We start from the raw sequence: 21,013 nt of genomic DNA, 5'->3' as shown, positions 1-21,013 counted from the left end.
GTTGAGAACTTGCTTTGATCGTCAAAGAATGGAGTCAAAAGGCATTTATGAAAAACTGAATGGTCCTTCTGTATTTGATTTGAGATTGTAGGTACATCTTCTCATGTCATGTATAAAGACAAGCTATCTTTGCAGAATGCAGCTGCTAAAGATTTACTGAACTGGACAATGGATGCCAATATTGCTCTGCAGAAACCAGCAGTGGAAAGTTGTTTGTCTGTTGGGTTTTTTTTAATTAATATTGCTATGGCTGCTCCAATGCCAGAAGTGTTTTATTAGTTGTTTTCTAAACTGTGATAAAGTGTGGGTAAAATACTAGAATGAAACATATGCTTGATTTTACTTACTTGAGAGGCTGAGTACAGAACAGTTGTTGATTTATATTTGACCTGTATTAAAGTACATGAGATTTTAGAATCACCCATAGCAGCATATTTTGTAATGGAAATAACATCATCATTCCAGCTGGCCCTTTTAAAAATTCATTAATCTGTTCTGCTGGTCTTTGTTACTTTGAAATATATCGCAGAAGGGAATTTTCTTTGCTAACTCTATATACTCAAAATCAGAACTGAAAATCCTGATACTGACTGAACAAATCCATGACATCTGTGGCAATTTTAAAAATCCTGTAGCTGTGGGCAGAATTCCAGGATGAGTAGGGCTGAATTTGAAGACAGTGGTTTATGTCCTCTGTCCTTTTGTCTAGGAGTTCATGACACAGTGGGGAGAGAACTTTATTCACTGTTAAAATACTTGTCAATGAGATGCTTCTAATCTTCAAAGGGCCGTCAGAGGCTTAATTGAGGGTTTGCATTCTTTGTTGTTTTGTTGAGTTTTTTGTTTTGTTTTGGTTTTTTTTTTTTTTTTCAAGAGGTATCTTGTTCTTCTGAAGGCCTAGAAATTATGAAGTTGCCAACTTGGTCACTAATACCACAAAAATTAGTGTGCAGAATTCTCAAGGAAACACACTATTGTTGAACCTCATGATTCATTCAACATGGAAACGCTGGATTTGGCAAACCTAACTTCCATACTGAAACACTTGAGTGGGAAAATATACTTTCTCTGTTTCATGTCAGTACAACATGCCATCTCATGTGCTGGAGCTAGCATGAGAAATCATTACACCCCAAAGATGCAGCCTCTGGGTAAAAGTAATCAATGGATGAAATGGTAATGTCACTGACTTAACTATTCAGCCTTAGCCTTTCCCCTTAAGTATGCCTTACAGATAATACTAACCTGGAAGGAGCTGATTTTAGTACTGTGAGAGAAGAAAATGACTTTTTCAAAGTTTTATTAGCTGATATGGAAAAATGTATGAGTTTCTCTAAGATTCATCAGTTGTAATGGAAGTGAGAAGTTGTTTGATAGTAGGGTCCATTTGATGTATTTTAAAGGAAGAGTTATAAAAAGAAGCTTGTGAGGCACTAGTCTGACTTTAATTAGGATTACTATGCTACTTAGCTGCCTGTGTGTATATTACAGATGGCTGGCAGGGATTCAGAGGTTAAAGAAACTGGGTGTCTCAAACATTGTCCTTCATCAGCCCCGTACTCTGACTTCTGTTCCTGTTAGTCTAAATGTGCAATGCTCATCATAACTCACTCACTCTGATGGGTCCTGAGGATGTTCCGCTCTGGAATGTGTAGTGGCTGAGGTTCATGGCAGCTCAGAGATTACTCCCTGGACATGATCCCCCCTTGTTCTTAACTGCAGCCCCGGCAGAAGGAGCCACAAGTTCCCACCAGCTGGGCTGTGGTCGCAGACTCCTGCTCACAACAAGAAGCTGAGCCCAGAGTTTGCAGGAACTGGGAGTGGTGCAGGCACAGTCCTGCCAGGGGAAAAGCAGTAGGAGAGCTCTAGAAACAGGATTTGAGGAGCAGTATTGATTATCCTAAGATAAATTACTTGTCAGTAGAATTGCCTTGTTTAAAGTCTGGGGCTTGGCACGCATCAAAGATCCCAGACCCAAGGGAAGATTAACAAAGCTCAGGAATAAGAGTGCTACTGATAGTGAACACAAGGACTTAGAGCAGAACTTAGAGCTTGGCAAGAACACCCAAAATAGGAAGGTGCTAACTCCACTAATTCATCAACTGTGTCAAACTCTGTTCCCACTGGACAAAGGGGGAGATCACAACCACTGAATGACCTGTGACTCAAATGAAAGACCCTGATCATGCATGGTAGCTAATAATGAATTAAGTAATATCTTTCACAATCAGCTTTTTTTATGAGCAACCAATAATAGAGCAATAAACATTGAATTTTTATTAGATAGGTGGAACACATTAGATTAACAGTGTATAAATAATAGTCATCTCTGCTCAGGGTGCCAGCTTCATGGATTTACCACCTGGTACGCATCTGTGCACAAATATAAAATAAGTATATATAAATAAACCTGGTGTTTTACTGCACACTGGGTGATGAATCCTGATTTTGGAAGAACAGTTTTCTGGTGGCCCAGATGGGACAACCCTAAAAGGCTTTTCCCAGTTCATCTGTGTACCTGAAGGGGTGTGGTTAAACAGATTCCAGGGCACACCAACTTTTGGTTTGGGGACACTGGACAACCTATCCTGTATACCATGTATAACCTATCATCATGCTAGGCCTGGACTAAAAAATGAGGGTTGTTTTCCCCTGTGGAACACAGAACATGGGCCTGATGTGTACAAGATAAATAGTAAGCTCTTGGTGTCCAGAAACATAAATTCTGTAAAAGCATTGTAATGATTTTCTGAAACCATATAAAATTCAGATTGGTTCCTAACCAATAACCATGAATTTGAGGCAAGGAGAATTCTCTAAGCAATGTATATCTCAGAAATTTGTGGCATTTTTACACATTTGCTTTCAAGTTTTAAGTTTTAGCAGTTTTCCTTGTTGTGTGTGATTTATTTATTTTAAGAGAACAGAGCAGTTAAAAATCTATTAAACAGAATGGAATGCATTGGAGAATACAGATATTCTTTTTTTTATTTTTTTCTCACTGTCATTTAAGACATAGGCAAAGCTAAACAACTGAAAGAAATATTACTTTAAACAAAATGCAGTCTCTTAGTTCTTGGTGTGTTTATTTTTCAAACAATTTCTGTTAAAATAATTCTGTCCTTGTCTGGCAACAGACAGAAATATACTCTTCTGAAGGAGCAGTCAAGAGCTAATCCATCCAGCCATCTCTGCTAAAACCAGAAACCCTTCAAATATGTCCCAGGTCCCCACAGTTAGCTCACAGAAACTAAAGACTCTCCTTGACCCTGTACCAGACTTCTTTTCCTTTGCAAGCATTTCCCCAGAGAATTGAGGCTCTGAGCAGACATTGCTGCTCAGCATCAGGATTTTTTGGCTGGGTTGACCACCACTTAAGCTAAAAATTTGTTCTGGCATCAGTCAAAACTTAGACAGTAACTAAACAAGCCATGGCAATCTTGCTTGGACAGTATATTCAGTCATATTCATTCTTTTGAAATGCTGGATGCAAAGACTGCTATATATGATCCTCTAAGCATCAGAGAGATTGGGAAATTTTGCAGCACTTAAAGGGCTTGGAGGTGGTGAACTGGTGGACAAAATGTATTCAAGGACTAGAGTTCACATGTATGACTGTTAGGTTTTGTGATACAATGATCATACTTGCACAGAGGGACAATGGCAATGTGGGCTTTCTCTCCAGAGAAGGTGACACCCTGCCAAGGCCCCTCCTAGGGCTGTCCCAGGAAAGTATTTTCCCCACTGGTCTGCTGTGAAACCCATCAAGAAAAGTCAGCAAGAGCTACTCTCCAGAGCACTGTTTTGATGGGCTGTTTATAACTTCCCAAAAGGAAGAAACCCAGGAAAGTCTTTTGTTGCCTTCTGTGGCAGCTTAACAGCACAGAGGCTGCTGCAGCTCCCAGCCCTGAGGTCCTGTCACTAGTGAGGCTGAGCGTGTATTCCCAATATGTGCACACACTCATGCACATGGCTGGCTGCACAGATCAGCACTAACACACACCCAGCACACACAGAAACATGAACAGCACTAATGTCCTCATCCTGCCTCTTTCTCTGGCAGCTCAGGGTGAAGGTCTATTAGTGGGATGTACATACCACCACCTGGGAGCTGTGTTTGCAGCACTCAAGCAGCTGTTGCCCACAGCTGCCCCGTGAGATGGACCATGTGAAAGGGAGGGACAGTGTAGGGGACACGTGCTCTCATGGCACAGCTGAGCACTCTGAGGAGGAACAGGAGGGCTAGGCTGAGTTAGTAATACACTATTGTCATGTCCAGTGTCTGACCACCAGTAAAAGCCCCAGCAGTGACCAGTAGTGGTGATTTCTTTGTTATGGTGCTAAAATGGTGCTAGATTTCCTGGTGAAAAGGAACAAGGACTGCTGGGCCAGCAGCTCCTGTTCCACTCAGGAGAAAATTAAAGCAAAATGTTGCTCTTTGCTTTCCTTGAAGGTCCTTCAGGGAATCCAAAGTACTTGTCAGTGGGTGGGTACTTCATTCTTGTGGCTGTGGGGTCCTGAAATCACAGAACTTGTAGTAAAAGCTGTAGAGAACAGGTGAAAGAGCAGTGAAGGTGGAAGAACAAAAAGGCAGGGGATGAAAATGTCTGCAAAGAAAACACACCGGTATACCTTGGATGCTGGCTGACAACATGAAAAGGTTACCAAGTCTGGCTTTAAAGTTACTAGAAAGAGACATCTCATCATGCTCAAGAGAAGCCTGTTTAATGGCCTCCACTTCAGCAAAGAAAATATGAAGAAAGAAAACAGGTTTCTTTTCAATAAATTCCCTCTTTCTATGTTTTTGTAGAAGTACTGTGTGTAACTATTGTTTTGTTGTCCATCTGTAGTGATTAGAACTCAGCCAGCAAAACTTTCAATTGTTCATCCTTTCTTAACACAGATGGTCTAGGTTTTGTTGCACCTGTGCAGTAAAATAAAACAGATTTCTTGGGAAGTTAGTTTGAATTTTCACTACAGTCATCTGAGATGTTTGGTTTTCCTTTAGAGGTTTGAGTACCTTTCTTCTTTTTGTACAAATCACTTTGTACAATTTTTTAAGAAATGAAAGCTAACTTGTATTACATTTCAGTAGGAGCACTTAGCTTTGTTTACACTTAAATGCTGAATGTTTTGTTCTTTTAAGCTTAAGGAAATTAAGTAGGCTGTATATTTGTGAGAAAACTGATGAACAGGTATGCTGATAAATTGCTTTATGATTAATTCCTAGATAATGTGCACCTATTACATATCTTTACTAGAGATCTTGGGTCTGTTTGTAGAATGCTCCAAAGGAGCCCTGGCAAGGCAGCAGAGGAAGGCACAACCACCCTGAGGCATTTTCTGGTCCATCATGTGGGTAAAAAAGCCTTCCTTCCCTCAGCTGCAGAGCACAAGAGGTGTCTTTGTGGCACATGAGCATTAGGCAGAAATGTTGCCAAAATGGATCAGAGGAGCCCTAAAAAGTGGTCATGCTCCATGCTGCCGAGGAAAGCAGAAAACATCTGGAGTTCAGTGTCAATCTGCCTCAGGGGAAAGTTCCTTCCTGACTCCAGGACTGGTGATCAGCATGTGAGCAAGACATGCCTCCTCATTCCACAGCCTTCTGGCCTTACCTCCCAGGAATACCCAAACCCTATTCTCTCTCAAGCTGAAGCTATCTCAGGGCCTTCCAATAGAGGCCAAATGCCATGGTCCTGATCAGCCTTAGGGAAAAGAATCCTTCCCAAGCATAGTGGGTTCTGCAAGGTGCTGAGACCCCTGGACAACACTTCTGGACTGCATTTCTTATGGCTACCGCCTGTGATTCCACGGGGGATAAGGACAACAAGCTCTGCAGAGCTCCTCAGGAAGAAGCATCCAAGAAGAGACATTCAAGAAGACATTTTCTTGGTCTTGCCATTGCTACCTAGCTGAAAAGGTGCCACAGCCCCAGGCAAATCCAGGGTTTGGTGGTTCTAATCTCTGTAAGGGCTTGCATCTGTTCTGTAAGGCTGAAGCAGGATTTCCATCCACCAGATGGGCCTTGAAATGGCCTCTCCAGGAGCTCGCTTTGCAGTGGAGAACCTCCAGCAGCCCCCTCTAGCCTCCTGTCTTCCTCCTTCAGCCCCCATCAAGTAATTCCACTAGCTCCTGAAGGACTTCTCTGATGTTTTTACAGTGCCCTCTGGCCTGCTGTGGCAGCATTGCATAGGAGAATGCTCCTTTTTATCCTCTCCCTATGGTTTAATAAGAGCTGCATCAATTGCCTCCTATTTTTTTGGATACTTAAATATTTATTCTTTTAGGAACAATAGACAATGCTTTTCTTTGTCTTTCAATGTCTTTCTTCTTTTTCTACATCAATTTAATTGCATATGTTTTCCAGGCAGTACCACTGCTAATTCAGCAGGGCATATGTGCATGTTACAAAAGCTCTTGTAAAAGAAAAATTATTGCAGTTTCACATTTCTACAGAAGACAAAGAAAATCAAATCTCTGCAATTGCCCTATGTTGCTCTCAAACTATAAGTGTTTTATGGAAACACTGGGATTTATATGTACATTCATCCTTTGAGGAGAAGAATAGGTCTCAATCTCCTGGGGATTTGGTTTACTAAAGATCTGAAGCCTCTGGCGTTTTTTGCTCCTGCAGTACATTGCTTTCTGCAGCATAGGACAACACCCACACCAGAGCTCCACTGAGCTCTGAGGCAGATGGACAGCTGATGGGTATTGTTTTGTCACTAAGTATTTTTATTTAAAAAATATCCATTCCTCATTCCAAAACCACATTCAGTAATGCCAAAGTAATGCCAAAAGAAGCAAAGAAGTGATCTTCCTAACATAGCAAAACCACAAGAAAACCTACTAGTGTTGAAAAATTAGTGTCCAAATTTTTGATACATATAAACTAATACAAATCTCCTCATTATGAGAAGACTGACCTATATGTCAAAGAATCCATTGGTAAGAATGAAATCCATACCATCTTTTAAGTGGCCTGATCATATTGTGCCTTCTGCTTAGGAAATATTGCAGTGGTTTGCCTTTTGGAGAGATTGTTTCCTTTTGCTTTTTGCAATTTTTTTCTCTCTTTGTTGAAAAGCCCTTGAAACAATTATTAAATGCAGGCAAACAGCTAACAGTCCTTTCATTCCATCAAAGCATGGAAAACCATATCCATCTGCCTTTCTGTGAATTGTAGGGGAAGGAGGTGAAAGCTATGCTAAATATCTGAGGAATGATGGTGTAGGGCAAACTGCACTCTGATTTTCTCTATCAGCTGGATAACTCATTCATCACTATTACAGTTTGCAGCTGGGGATATTGCAGGGCACTGACATGAACTGTACTGGGAGAGGGAAACCTATGTCTGCATAGTGTAGTTAAGAGGCCTCTGCTGTTGCTTCAAGTTGTAAATGCTTCTCTGTTGCTGTTCAGAAAACCAGTACTGTTTTAAACAAAAAGCTTGAGTCACTTCTGACTCTTTGAAAGGTCTAGACTGATGACCTGCAGTTTCGAATTTGGTTAGGTTTGATTTTTTAAAAGTTTTTGTAAGTGGCACATGCACTGTAACTCCGTTGCATCTTCCTAACCAATTTTTTTCAGCACACACACAGTGGGCTGTAAGTAGAATCTGAATTTTAGGAGAAAGGGATAATGCCTATTTGCTCTCCCTCACTAAAACTGTCACCAGCAGTTCAAATATTCCAGCACTTTAAGTTCTTCCTTGTTTTCCCCTTTTCTTCCCTTCTCTTTTGCATGTACTCACTGCTTTGACTGTTTGGTTTGGTTTTTTTTTTCCTGTTTGCTTTTGTTTCCTAAATATTTGCTTTTTGCTTAGTTTTATGCCCTGTCTGAACATTTAACTTTCCGTTTTGAATTCCAGCCTCTTCTGGTTTGTCCTGTCAGTATCCTCACCATACTGTCAGAAGAGCCTAGCTATTGTCAGCTGTGGATCTAGGAAGTGGTATGACCACATTGGAGGTAAGCCCCATCTCTTCAGAGAAAAGTGGAATGACTGGAATGTGGTGATGCCCCTTCAGGCCGCTAGTGTGCAGTAGCTTCATTGCAATCCCCCAGCAGTGTTTAGAATACATGATGTACGGTTTCAGTAGAGGGGGATACCCTGAAAGGAGGGATCTTGGAAGCCTTTCAAGTTAAGTTTTGAATTTCAGGTGTTTAGAAAAGTTTATAAATTCATTCCCTAAAATTCAGAGATTTAACATTGTAGTTTCAGATTGCATCATATATATTATGTTCCAGTAGCTGAGTTTTACTGAGAAAACTGCTACAATGGCTTTTCTATCCATGTGCTACAGCAAATAATTGCTGTCTGAATCAGACTGCTGTGTTTTCTCATGACTATCAAAGGATTCTAAGTAGGCTTCAGTGCAGTAATTTTATGATCTATAAGACAAGTTATTAATGCTGTTTTTAGTGTAACAGGTCCCTATTTTAATTGTAGGACTGACATGCCTTTAAGGGTCCTATTTTTTTTTTAACTTTTGGAATACAGACAGCATAGTATGTGTAGCTTTTGTCAATCAAATACAGGAAGTGTTTATTGCGATGGTCTCGCTGTACTAGCTAGTGAGTGGGAAAGGAAGAGAATTTTTTTCTGTCTTGGACATGGGGTGTGTGCTGTACTAAACAAACTGTGTATATTAAGTGGTTTGATATCTTTCAACTAAACCTTCTTCTAAGCCAATCTAGCAGTTGCATTACCAAGAGTATCCACTTTCCCCTTTTCCCAAGTCTTACAAGTAACCACAAATAGGCTGTTTGCTAGGGTGGTAAGTTCTTGAATTTGTCTTAGTTACTAGTGATAAATTATCTTTCCCATAAAGACATGAGGAGGAGGAGGTCAGTGTAAGTACTTCTGTGCTGTGCTTATGACCCTTGAGTGAGTTAGGTAGAAAGAAGGACCTGAAGGCTAAGAAGCCTCAGAGAAGGGCAGGTGGCAAACTTTACTATCAGCCATGATTTCTCGTTGCATGACATGACTTCCCCTTGACCAGGAAAGCCCAATTAATTTTAGAAATTTTTATTTTGCTCTCTTTTCTGTGAGTGTAAGAACAATGTTCCTTTTTTAGAAAGCTTTTAGTTTTATTTTTCTGGCTTAAATTAGAGGTTAGATTTACAAAAACAATAAGCTTCTCTGTTTTTACAATTGTTATAAATATAGAAATGACTATTCATAAATCTAAATAAGGTTGTAAAATTCAACCTGATTGTAAAAAAGAATGGAAGGGATTTTTAGTTTAGGCACATGAAATTTGTTCATACCCTAGTCCATAAAAAAGCTCATCTGAACCATTATAAATGATTTGAGTCCATAATTCCACATTTTTGCTTTAGATACCCTCAGTGTGACACACAGTGAAAAGCTCCCTACTTGGCAGTTACTGGGGATCAGGGTGTTCATGAGGAAGGCCCTGGTTTTGATTTAATGACTGCTGGCAGAAGGCATTATTAATACTTTTAGAAGTTTCCTGGTAGCTACTGAATGCATGCAAACAGGTTGAGATGGGTTCATTCAAGTCTGGTACTGGTGACATATCTATACCCACCACCATTCTGCTGAAGATAATTGGAAAGATAACTCATTGGCTGTGAAGTCTAAAGTGAGGGTTTCATACTTCTGCCTGCCTGCCTGAGAAAGGTGTTCTGTTGCCTTCTACTATTCCCAAAACACACTTTTCTCTAGCAAAAATGGGAAATAATAGACTTTATTTCCTTTGACAGTATTTGGTATATGGCATCTTATATGTTGCGGCCTGCCACCTCTCAAATGTATGACTTAATGCATTGCAATATTTTTTAATGATTTTAGAATACATCATTGGATATTAGTACATTATAGGTATAGAGTACATTATGGATACTAATAGTCAGTCTAGAGTTAAAGTTGCAAGTTGCTTTTCTTCGTTATAAAGTTCCATTTCATTGTCCCTGAAATACTAGTATGCTTTTAAAAAGAGCCTGAACTTGCTTGATGAATTCCACCCTGATTATTTGAGCAGCTACATAAAGCAGCTTCACAGACAGGGTGAGAAGAGTCTTTCAGGGCTGCAGCAGGTCTCACTAAATCCAGCTGCCTCCAAAAGAAAACAGACTGGAGGCTGCATACCCGGTTGTGTCTGTGTTTAAAGAGGATATTACCCCAACAGTTTAAAGATCAGATAGATAAGTTTCTCTCTTCTATTTATTATGATTACTTCATTCCTTTTAATGCACTTTTGTGATTCTGTGACTACCCAACCTTGGCAAAAGGCCATAGTGATGAGCCTTTGCTTACTGGCTGATAGACAGTGTGGAATTCCTAACTTAACACAATGGGATGCCTGCACCAAAACTTTTATCCCAGGTTTTTGTATCAACCTCTAAAAACACTTACATCCCAAAAGAAGACTGGTGTGGCTGACTCCTCTGTGTCAGAATTAGGCAGTGGGGGTGTTCACTCTGTAAAGAGATGCCTGAATAATGCCTCCTCCTGACTGTGTCCTCAACCCAAATCCAACATTGTGCTTTTATATTCAGGCTCTGCCTCTCTTCCAAGCACCCTAATTCTGAGTGTCTTGGATTTTCTAAGGTATGATGGCACAGTCACAAGAGGATACATGAAGTTTTATCTATGACCTGGTGGTCTGAACCTCTTTTTTGTGAAAACAAGTGTTGAAGTTGTCTATTTTGAGTGCACTGAGCTCAAGTCCTCCATCTAATGGAGGGTGCCTTATTCCACTCCTCATTTTTGTAGATGTCTGCTTATGAGACCATAGTGCAAGGAAAGGGACTTAACCTGTTGTTACAGGTCTTTGACACAGAAATAGTTTTGGGTGTGTGAACATATGGCATATACGAGCACATGATTTTGGGTTACAAGAGATTTTGCATGTAAAGCAGTCAACTAAAAATGTGAAGCATGCTGAGAAATCCCTTGACTTCCATTGCCATGTGCTTTTTTCCTGTGAATTTCTTTCCAAGGCATGTGAGGCATGACTGTTTTTCTGCTCTGGGAATCAGTCGTTTCAGAGGCATGATGAGTCCCTCCCTCTATTTTAAATCTTAGAACTGACTATACTGGCACATTGTTCTAGCATATACCTTGCCTCATATCCAGAAAATGTGCTTTTCTCTTTCACAAAAATATGTATTATTATTTTGGAGATATTCTCTGTACATTCCAAATCATACCATAAAGACTAAAGCAAAAACCTGTCAGCTTGAAACTCACTAAACCAGGACAATTTCTCTGTCAGGAAAGGACACGATAGTTTATGTACATCTCATAAAGATGATTTTACTAATCATTAATTTACTGTTGCTATAAAATATTTAAAACTTACTCCCCTTCATGTAGCATCAGCCCTTGGCTACAGGTTAATGCCAGGTAATACCTACAGTAATTATAAATTGTCCTGGAATTGGGTTTTTTACCTTTCACTGCAAAGTTTCCCCTAGTCTGCAATGCCCACCCACACATTCACATACTCATTTGGGGAGCTCAGCTGCAGGAACTGGGCCAAAACCTGTTTTTTTTTTTAATATGCACATGCAAACACACACATGGAGAATAATGAATATTTTGGTGAAGAAATGTTTAACAGTTAAAAATGTGGTTTGAATTACATAGTTTTCTGTTTCATATGAATGTGCATCATTCCCATCAGAATGGGCTCTTCTGTAAGCTGGTAAATTTGGAGTTTACAATTACTGCATTCATATAGCCAGAAATGCTGTTGTATGGTAAGGGAGAAAGATACCACAAATCTCCAATGTTCCAGAAAGGTTGTGGTGTTGCACTCAAAAGGCCTAAGATGGAGATGGTGAGAATCCCCAGCCCATCCCCAAAACTGGATCTCATCAGTACTGCTGAAAAAATTTGGCAGCAAACTCCTTTTTTTCAGGTTACTTTCCAGCCTTCTGGCAGCTGTGTACTCTGCTCATCAAAACCATGAAAAAGACTTGTAATTCATTGGCAAGGTTTAAAATCACATTTATATATGTAACTTTGAGTGTTTGAAAAGTAATGTTGTACACATGTCATTAGCCTAGGTGATAACATAATCCATAATGCTCAGTATTTCTCGTTGTAGGTTTTTTTCTAAATTTTATGTGCTATTTTTGCTAAGCTTTAACAGTTTGAACTGCAATTTTCCATTTTGGATATCTATCTCAAGCGGACCTGGGGGTGGGGAAATGAGCTAAAACTTCTTCAATGAAGACTAAACAATGTCAAAGAACAGAAGAGATTATATCCTCTCTTTTCTTAAAATTTAGCAGGTTCTTAGTGTGAAGAAATTACTTGATATTTAATAGGAGGCTACCTTCATGCTGCTCATCTAGGGAGGCTAAAAAAACCCAATTTGGCTAAGATATAAGACGTTTAAGAGTACTATGAACATGGCATCTGAATCAAGAGAAGAAACTTGCAAAATTTGAATGATGGTATTTCATATATTCACAACAATAGTTCACTAGGCTTTGAATTATTACACTGTATGAAGTACAATGGTGAGAATATGAGCCCTGAGAGTTAACTGCTGCTTACAATGTTGATATGGTTATATCTCATCTTCACCTGTGGAAGGTGGGGATAATTCCACTGTAGGGTATGGATACAATTTAGTTTTCATGAGCCACTTATATTCTAGTAATAGTATTAGTATTTGTTCTATTTCTCTTTTCTAGTAATACTATTTTATCCTGTTATTGAAAAAAAAATTAAATAATCTTACCCTGCAGTAAATATGCCCAAGGCAGTACACAGAGCAACAAGAAAAAGGCAAAATATTGAATAATTGTTTTGTAAAGAAATTCTGTTCACCCATGGCTGGTCTGGTGAGCATCCTGTGGAAAATACTTAGAGGACATAATTCAATGTAGTATCATATATATATATATGTATATATGTGTGTGTGTGTGTGTGTGTGTGTACGTGTGGAAAGACAGGAAAAAATAAAATTAAGATCAACTTTTCAACTACTTTGCCAAATGGAAGTATTTTTGCCTATGCCTATTTACTGTAGAAATGTAGGCACATAATGTTTTAAAGAGAAAGTAGAATATATTTTTTAAGCAATAGTAATGTTGTTTATATTTGCCTCTAAAACTACTGTGTTAAACTTGTAACAAAAGTCAACTGCAGGTTTATTTTGTTGTGGAAGTAAAACATGAATCAATTGTGCAGCTTCTGGTAGGGTTTGAATTTCCACTACTTGCCAACTGATTCTGGGACAGATGCTTCTGATAACAGTGAAGCGAGTGCTACGTTAACTAAACCACACACATGTGCCCTCAGTAGACAAGCAGTGCTCAAAACATTGCCACTGCTTTACTTAGTCATGCCTGTATGCTGGCTGCCAGCATTCATTAGCAATCTGCGTTAGAAGTAGGGCTCTGCTTTGGCTGTAAGAAATCTGAGCTGCTATTCCTGTGGTTTCTCTTCTGCCCAAGAATCATTCCAAGCCTAAATTTAGCAATTTTTTTTTTTTTTTAAATCTCATTTTAGTGTAACATTCAAACTGATAACACTAACCAAGAACATGTCTGATTTTAGAGCTGCAGCCTTGAAAATGTTTGTACTGGAAGAAAGCTTCTGTTACTATTTGCAGTGCTGGTCTCTGTTTTTCTCTTGGGGCTGGAACAAAAAATTCATGATCATAGTAAAGCTTGGGATCACCTGACTACTATCTATTTTTAAGAAAGAAACATTTTTAGATCAAGAAGTGTTGTTTTTATTTACACTGCTAATAACTCATCTAAAAATTTTAATTTTATCTTGTAGTTTCAATTTAAATTAATAGACATTTGTTAATGTTGCTTTGATCTTTGGGGGGAGTTATTTTTAGTGAGTAAAATAAACTGTAAAATGGTATTATAATTTTAGATACAACAGTGCATGTTCTCTTAATGAGAATTTTTTCTGTCTTGTAACATTGCTCAACCTTCAGTGTTTTACTAAAACAGCCTAACAGCAGGCACAGTTGGAACAGAAACTGATACCGGCCCTAATGCACTGATTTTAGTGTTTATCTACATAAGTATGCATACTAAATATAGCAGAACTTTTACGTATGTTTTCATTCAGACTTGAAATTTGAATTCTCAATAGGCAGCCCAACAGACACGGTAAACAGAGGATGAAGCATGGAATGTACCAGTGGGGCTCTAAATCTAGACAGGAAGCAGCTGTATGTCTCATTGTATCAAACTTTGCTGTAGTCAAAACACTTGACAATATGAGTCGTAGTTGTCAACATCTTCAAAATGTTTAAATGCTTCTCCTCTTTCTAAATCAGACTTTTCAAGGAAAAATAGGCAGCATATTAAGTTTCACGTACCTTGTCTCCCACCTTGGCACATTTGAACCATCTGCATGTCTGATAAGGTTTCAGATAACATATCAAGGTTTTATAATTTCTATGTAAGGAAGAGTTGAAGAATGTAAGAGCCTATTATGCAACTTGGAAACAAAGCAAATAGCAAATTTCTTCTTTCATAGATTTTTGTCCATGTCAAAATATTTTAAGGATAATTGTACTTCAGACAAGTCAATTGAGCCTGGCTGTATTAGAGAATAATAGGAAAGAGATATCAAAAATCTCAGAAGAACATTTCCCTATTGTGGCTGCAACTACAAGTTCCTTTACCCACTCACAGCTCTTGAATAACCCATCAAAGGAGGATAAAACCCCAAATAAAATAGTAGAGAGGATTTGCATTATTTAGGTTCAAAGTACTTATTTTACTTTTTCAAAAGCAGTTCCAATTGCACATGTATGTTGTTTTTTTTTCCTACAAGTTGGTCTTTCAATTCCTGTTTTCAGTTTATCTTTACCTCTTTACTCTTTTTTCACTTCTTTTGTTCTCTTGCTTCACCTCCAGGGGTCACAGCCCCTTGCTTAACTTTTCATCATCTGTCTTTCCCTAATGCAGAGAGTACTTCATATAGTCTGTACTTCATATAGTCTCTTCAAAGAAAAATAAAAAGTGAATTTTTATGTATTGTAATCTATAGGATCTCTTTCTTTGTTAACAAGTGAAGAGTTACCCAAATAAATCTGTGATTGATTTGAATATCTCCTGTTAAGCAGCTGGACATCTTGACAGGACCACCAGTTTTCCAGCCAGGTTATCCTTGTGCAGATGACTCCTGATATGCACAGTAAGATACTGCTCCAGTGCTTTTCTTGGCTGAAGAAAATATAGTTGTATGAAACAAAAAGCAGTAGTCCTTTTCAGGGCCTGTGTAGAGTAAGGAAGCATGAATTTTATTGTTTAATTAAATTTGGAATTCTTCTCAGTAAGTGCTTGGTCTGCTTTGATTTGTATGATAAAATGGAGGGATTCAATGTGTGCTTCCTGGTGCATTGTTTGAACAGCTAGTGCTTTTTTTTGTAAAGTCATGGCAAAAACAGCTTGTCTAATCTCATCCCATTAATACAAACAAAATGAACAATACCTCTGTCTGTTCTGCTGCTCATGCTCAGAGTGAGGTTTCTGTTGGAATTTCTTGATTCCTAAATTCAGTTGTAGGTGGAGATCTTGATATTAAATGGATTTATTTTTAAAAGTACCAGGATGTGGTGTGTCCAAAACTAATGAATGTTTGCCATCATCAGCAGTAGTGCAGATACCTTGCAAGACAGATGTTACGGTTCAGTGTGAAACGTGGGGTATTTCAAAGGCTGCAGCACACTGCCAGCTAACTGGATAAGAACCTGGAATTGTCCATTAGGTTAATATTAGGTTAATACTTGCTAAGACTTGCAGGGGTTTGCTGGAAAAGGGAGATTTGGGGAGGTGCATCTCCAAGATTCTGGCAAAACCCACTCGGAATTGGTAAATGAGAAGTGTGTGGAACCTTACTTAAGCTGGTGATGCTCAGTTAAAAACCAAATTGGCAGTGAAAAATATGGGGATTGTGTGTGTGGACACCACAAAGGTGGTGGCAAAGGTGCAAAGGGTAGAGAGCTATTAGAACAGCACGTTTAGATAAGAGGTTTGTCTTGCTCTTGTCTCAGCATTACTCTCTGCTCCCTCAGGACCATTCTCAGGGCTTTATCCCAGTACCTCCGGTGTCATCAGTGGAGGCCAGTGCCCTCATTGCAGTGATCTTGATATTATGCCTATAGATTTTTCTCCTATTAGACTGCTGTCCCTTCATCTTCCTGCAGTGTGCTGGAATATTTCTTATCTATGATATTTTCTACTTTTCTACTGTTGTCACTAATGTCTGTTTGGTCTAGTACCAGGACAGCTAAGCACCTGTAGCCATATAGTCATAAACCCTGTATTCACAAAATGGTTATTTTATTCTACACAGCAGCTGGTGGGAATTGATGTATCTCTGTTTCTTAGCTACCAGGAGCATTTTTTTCCTCCTCTATTTTAGTGCTGAGGAGCTGAGATTCCCATGCATAACCTTGTCATGGAATTCTGTGAAGGAGCAGTTTCTGGTTCCGGATGTCCGCAGACCTTAACTGAACTAAAAGTTCACAACAGAGTAAGTCAAGTTAAAAAACTGCACATCACAGATCTAAGTCTGCACTAGATTCAGAGTTTTGCATAATCTCGTCCTAACCTTTTCCTTCTGTTTTGGTTTTTTTTTTTTATTTTAACAGTCCAGGAAAAATGACATTTTAAGAGTTTAAAGTTCAAGAAATAGGTTGCTAATACGTAGCTTCCTGTTAATTAGTTGGGAATTTTTTGGAAATGCTGCAGTTTTAATATACTTTGATAGATCTCCTTTAAAACTTTTTACAAATCTTATAAACAGTGATGAGAAATTAATATTATTTGGTATCTTCTGGGAATGTGGTCAGTATCTGAATGAAAAAGGGAGGATTGAGAAAAGTTTCAATCAAAAGACTATTATCTGCCTTGAACGTAGCTTTCTACCACTGATCTGCTATACATAATTTGATAATAAAAAGTGAAAAGCTAGACTGACAATAAGATACACTGAAGAAAAAAAAATAGCTATGGGGTGAGGACAGAGTAAATGCTTAACTTCAGTGACAGGTTTCATGCTTTTATTGAATAGTTAGTTGAGGGTTTTTTTCTGAGATCAGTTTTGATTGAACTAAACCTACTATATTTAGATCAATTATTAATTTCTTGAGTGCACCAAAACACAGAGTCAATTTTATGTGTATTAGTACATACCTGTCCCATGAAAATTATTCAGAGGTACTCAAATAGTGGCAAGATCATTATAATTTTCGTTATTCTATGTTCTGGAGTTCTCCACAAAGATGGACACAAAAATCAGCACAAGGGTTCACTAGTCTTTCAACAGAAGAGTTTTGGTACTTAAATGATGCTGACCTCAGTATATTGGAAAGGAAATCAACCCTGCTGCTTTCTTCCAATAAAAGGAAGAACATAGGGGACATGCACATTCTGTGTGTTTCTTCTGCTAATTAGATGTTTGAAGGAACTGTGTATGAAAAACTCCCCACTGAGCTTATTGACTTTTATGTAACAGCCCTATTATCTGGTATTAGTGTTAAATGTCCATTTTCTCTCATGTCCCCATGCTGGTAGGTGAAAAATTACTGTTTGAGCTTTTTATGTTGGCTTGATTACACACAGTGCTAAGTGAACACAAAAGTCCTTTTAAATGAGCTCAGAGCAAGTCAAATCTGTTCCAGTAGGAAAAGTGGTTGTGGCTTTAGCAATAGTTAAGAAAAACTATCGTGTAATATTTTAGCTGCCTAAGGGACTCTTCAAGAAGCAAAATATATGATGTCATTCTTCCCATCATCCCTTTTGTTTTGGGGAAGGGAGGAAAGAAGTATGGAGTAAAATTATGAGAATAGCCTCCAAGATACAGTTTTATTAAAATTACAACTTGAAAATACTTGAGAATATCTTTGCTTGAATAAATAAGTCTATTTCTTTGTCTGTAACTTTTCACATGCTTGATGTTCCCCATTTATTTACATTGCTTTTGGTGGTTTTGTCTGTGGAAGTTGGTTGCTTTACCTATTTAATTGTCACAAAGCAGATAGTTTTCTTGGATTGTGATTTGCTAATTGAAATGTATGACCAGAATATGTAGCATGAGGTAATATAAATAGTCAGTGAAAGATGTGTGTAGCAATACGGTAGTGTCATGGGGTGGCTTTACCTTTAAGATAGCTTTGGGAGCTAGGGAAGTTGAAACTGCTGGTGGCTGATGGGAGTCTCCTCCTGACCAATTATCAGTCATTTCTAAGAATTGACAGCAGTTTTAACCATTAAAAAGTTAGATCAACTTGTAAACACCTCCTTAAGATGTAAAGTCAGGGCACTTTTGTGCTCTTTGTTTTCCTGGCTGTGAAAGGTAACAGAGCTCCAGCTGGCCTCCCGTTCCCTGCCCAGCCCGTGTGGCCCGGGCAGGGGCTGGGCTGGGCCTGCTGTGGCTCCCGGCTGGGAGATGGGGCCTGCGGGGCTTCCCCCGGGCTCTGGCCGGGCCAGGCCGGTTCCTGTCTCGGCTGCAGTTTTTGCTGTGACTGAATTCACCAGAGACTGCCGAGTAAAGAAAGGAAAAAAAGCTCTTGACCTGCGGCGGGCTGAGACAGTGACCACACTCTCCAGAGCAGCCATGAAGAATCTTCCATCGCAGACAACTTCAGCCGCTGCTCCGGCAGAGATCACAGAACCATCTACAAAGCCTGGGCAAGATTTTAACCTTTTCATTACCCAGATGAGACTTGCAGATTAATCCTTTTATCCAGAGAAAGAAAAAGAGAATAACCAACATGTAAAGAGACTTTATAAACTATCAGAGACAGTAAAGAAAAGAAGCTTCAGAAAAGGTAGAGAATAAGGAGATGCTTTATAAGCTGAAATATTTTTCTGTTAAAGCTATGGAGATGGACAATAGGGTTCTGAAAAAACTCCTTTAATTCATGATAGAGTATATAGGGAGGAGTGGAGTGTTCAAAGTGTGGATTTTGAGTAAAAAGTAGAGTGATTGTGATACAGTGAAGCGAAGATTTGAAGCCTTGAGGGGCAATGAGAAAACTCTTTTCTAGTGGAGCTCACAGAGACAGATGAAGACTTTTGCCTTTGAATAACTCCTTAAAATGACATCCCTAGACTCATTGGCCCATACACACCTCAGAGTGATGTGAAATGGGAGGAGTGAGCTCTGATGACAGGATTTTTGGGCAGCTGGCAGCAGGGAAATAGAGAACTATAACAGAAATAGTTTTCTTGTGAGACACTCCATAGATTAACAGAAAGAGTTTCTGTTTCTCTACAAAGACTGATGAAAAGACTGTAGCAGGAATTGGGACTGTTTTAACCACCAAAGTTCCAAAGTTTTTGTCTCTGTTGTCATGTGAACAAGGGAATGGTGGGTAGTAGGGGATACAAAGGGTTTTCTGGAAGTTTATTCTGGTGTTCTTATTCTTGTGGTTCGTTAATAAACTTTCTTTATTCCTTTTTAAGTTCTATGCTTGTTTTGCTCTTGCTCTAATCCATATATCACAGCAGGAAATAAGTAATTTTTTAGCTACTGGTCTAAAACCACAACAGATAGAAAGCCTGAAAAAGCTGTTGTTTCTCTTTCCGTACTTCCTCTGGATTCTAGTGGATTTTTTGGCATAAGTTTTTTTGTGTAACAGAAGATACAAACTATATCTCATAAATGGACCACAGAAAGCTAACTCTGACATCCTGCTGTGTTACTGCATTGTTGGCATATTTGTAATACAAAAAGTTAGTGTTTAGATACTACCTTTAAAGGAGAACCTGTGCTTGTTGTGAGCCCTTGCTTTGTTTTGCTAGCACTTATAATAAATATGGGATTTCTTACTATAGGAAAGTCAGGACCATTTTGCACTGTTCAGCTTTTACTACTTTTATTCCCAAAAATGGTTACAAGTTTTTTATTTGCCCCTAGGAATTGCCAGACTGGTTTGCTTGTGTACCACTGGCCATGAGATCTCCTGCAGAAGCACATATGTGTTCATCTTGGACTCATTTATTCTCTAAGCAGGCACTGTGTTGTACCTTAAGATTTTAATTGATTCAGGGTGTGAGTATAAGGCTGCATAGCATCAGTGCTTCCTAATGGCCTGAAAAAGTACAAATATATTTCTTTGTTCACTTGCCATCTATCTGTGTCTTGTCAAAGGCTTTTGACTGCCTTTGTGGCCCATAAAGACAACACTTCACACAGGCAATTCAGAGCCACTTCCTGCCAATGCTTCTCAGGCCTTTTCTGTTACATCTGCTGCTGCTGCTACTTTCTGAGGGAAATCTAAGACCCTAACAGGTTGGAAAGATTTTTAATTTCACTTTGAATCACTAGAAAGATGTTGCCGCCTGTTCGTTTGATGTTTGTTTGATGTTGTTAAGTTTAAGTTGGTTTGCCCCAGTTGCTCCCCTGTTTTCCCTGAATGGTTTGTCCCCAGTTCTCAATTATTGTAAGCCCTTCCCCTTTTTCCAGAGTGTTCCCCATCCATCACCTTTATCCTGCCCCCGAGCCCTATCAGTCAATGTAAACCCCACCTTTTGTTCTAGTCCCTTCCCTGCTCATCAGCCTTTCCTCGATGCCCCCTTGCTTGTACAATTGCCGCCCCTCCCCTGCGTCCCCACCATTGGTCCTTGATATTGTATTCCACTCCCCCCAACTTCTCCCTCGCGATCTTCCCATTGGTTGATGTTCTGACCGCCCATTGTCCTTATAACCCGACGCACAGAGGTGCTCGGGGAGTCTCGGCTCAGACCTCTTCCCTGCAGTCCAAGCCCTGTCCCTTGTCATCGCTCCCTTGCCCTTGTAATAAACTCGTTCCTGGGAATTTGGAAGAAACTGAGTCCCCTCAGATTCTTTCGCCACGACCGCTGACACCCTGAGAGCTACAGAGCCCGGTGTACGTAGAGCTATCTCTCTCGTAGGAGGTTCCGCACTGGGAGACATGGTCCCCACGTGGTTCCCCACTCCTGGCACTGCCATCGGCCAAGAGCTAGCCGGAACACCAGTGGCCGGAGAGCGGGCCACTGACACTTGCGGTGTCAGCAAGATTTCACC

The sequence above is a fragment of the Poecile atricapillus genome, chromosome 2, assembly GCF_030490865.1.
Source record: "Poecile atricapillus isolate bPoeAtr1 chromosome 2, bPoeAtr1.hap1, whole genome shotgun sequence".
Taxonomy (NCBI): Eukaryota; Metazoa; Chordata; class Aves; order Passeriformes; family Paridae; genus Poecile; species Poecile atricapillus.
Note: the sequence above shows the minus strand (reverse complement) of the source record.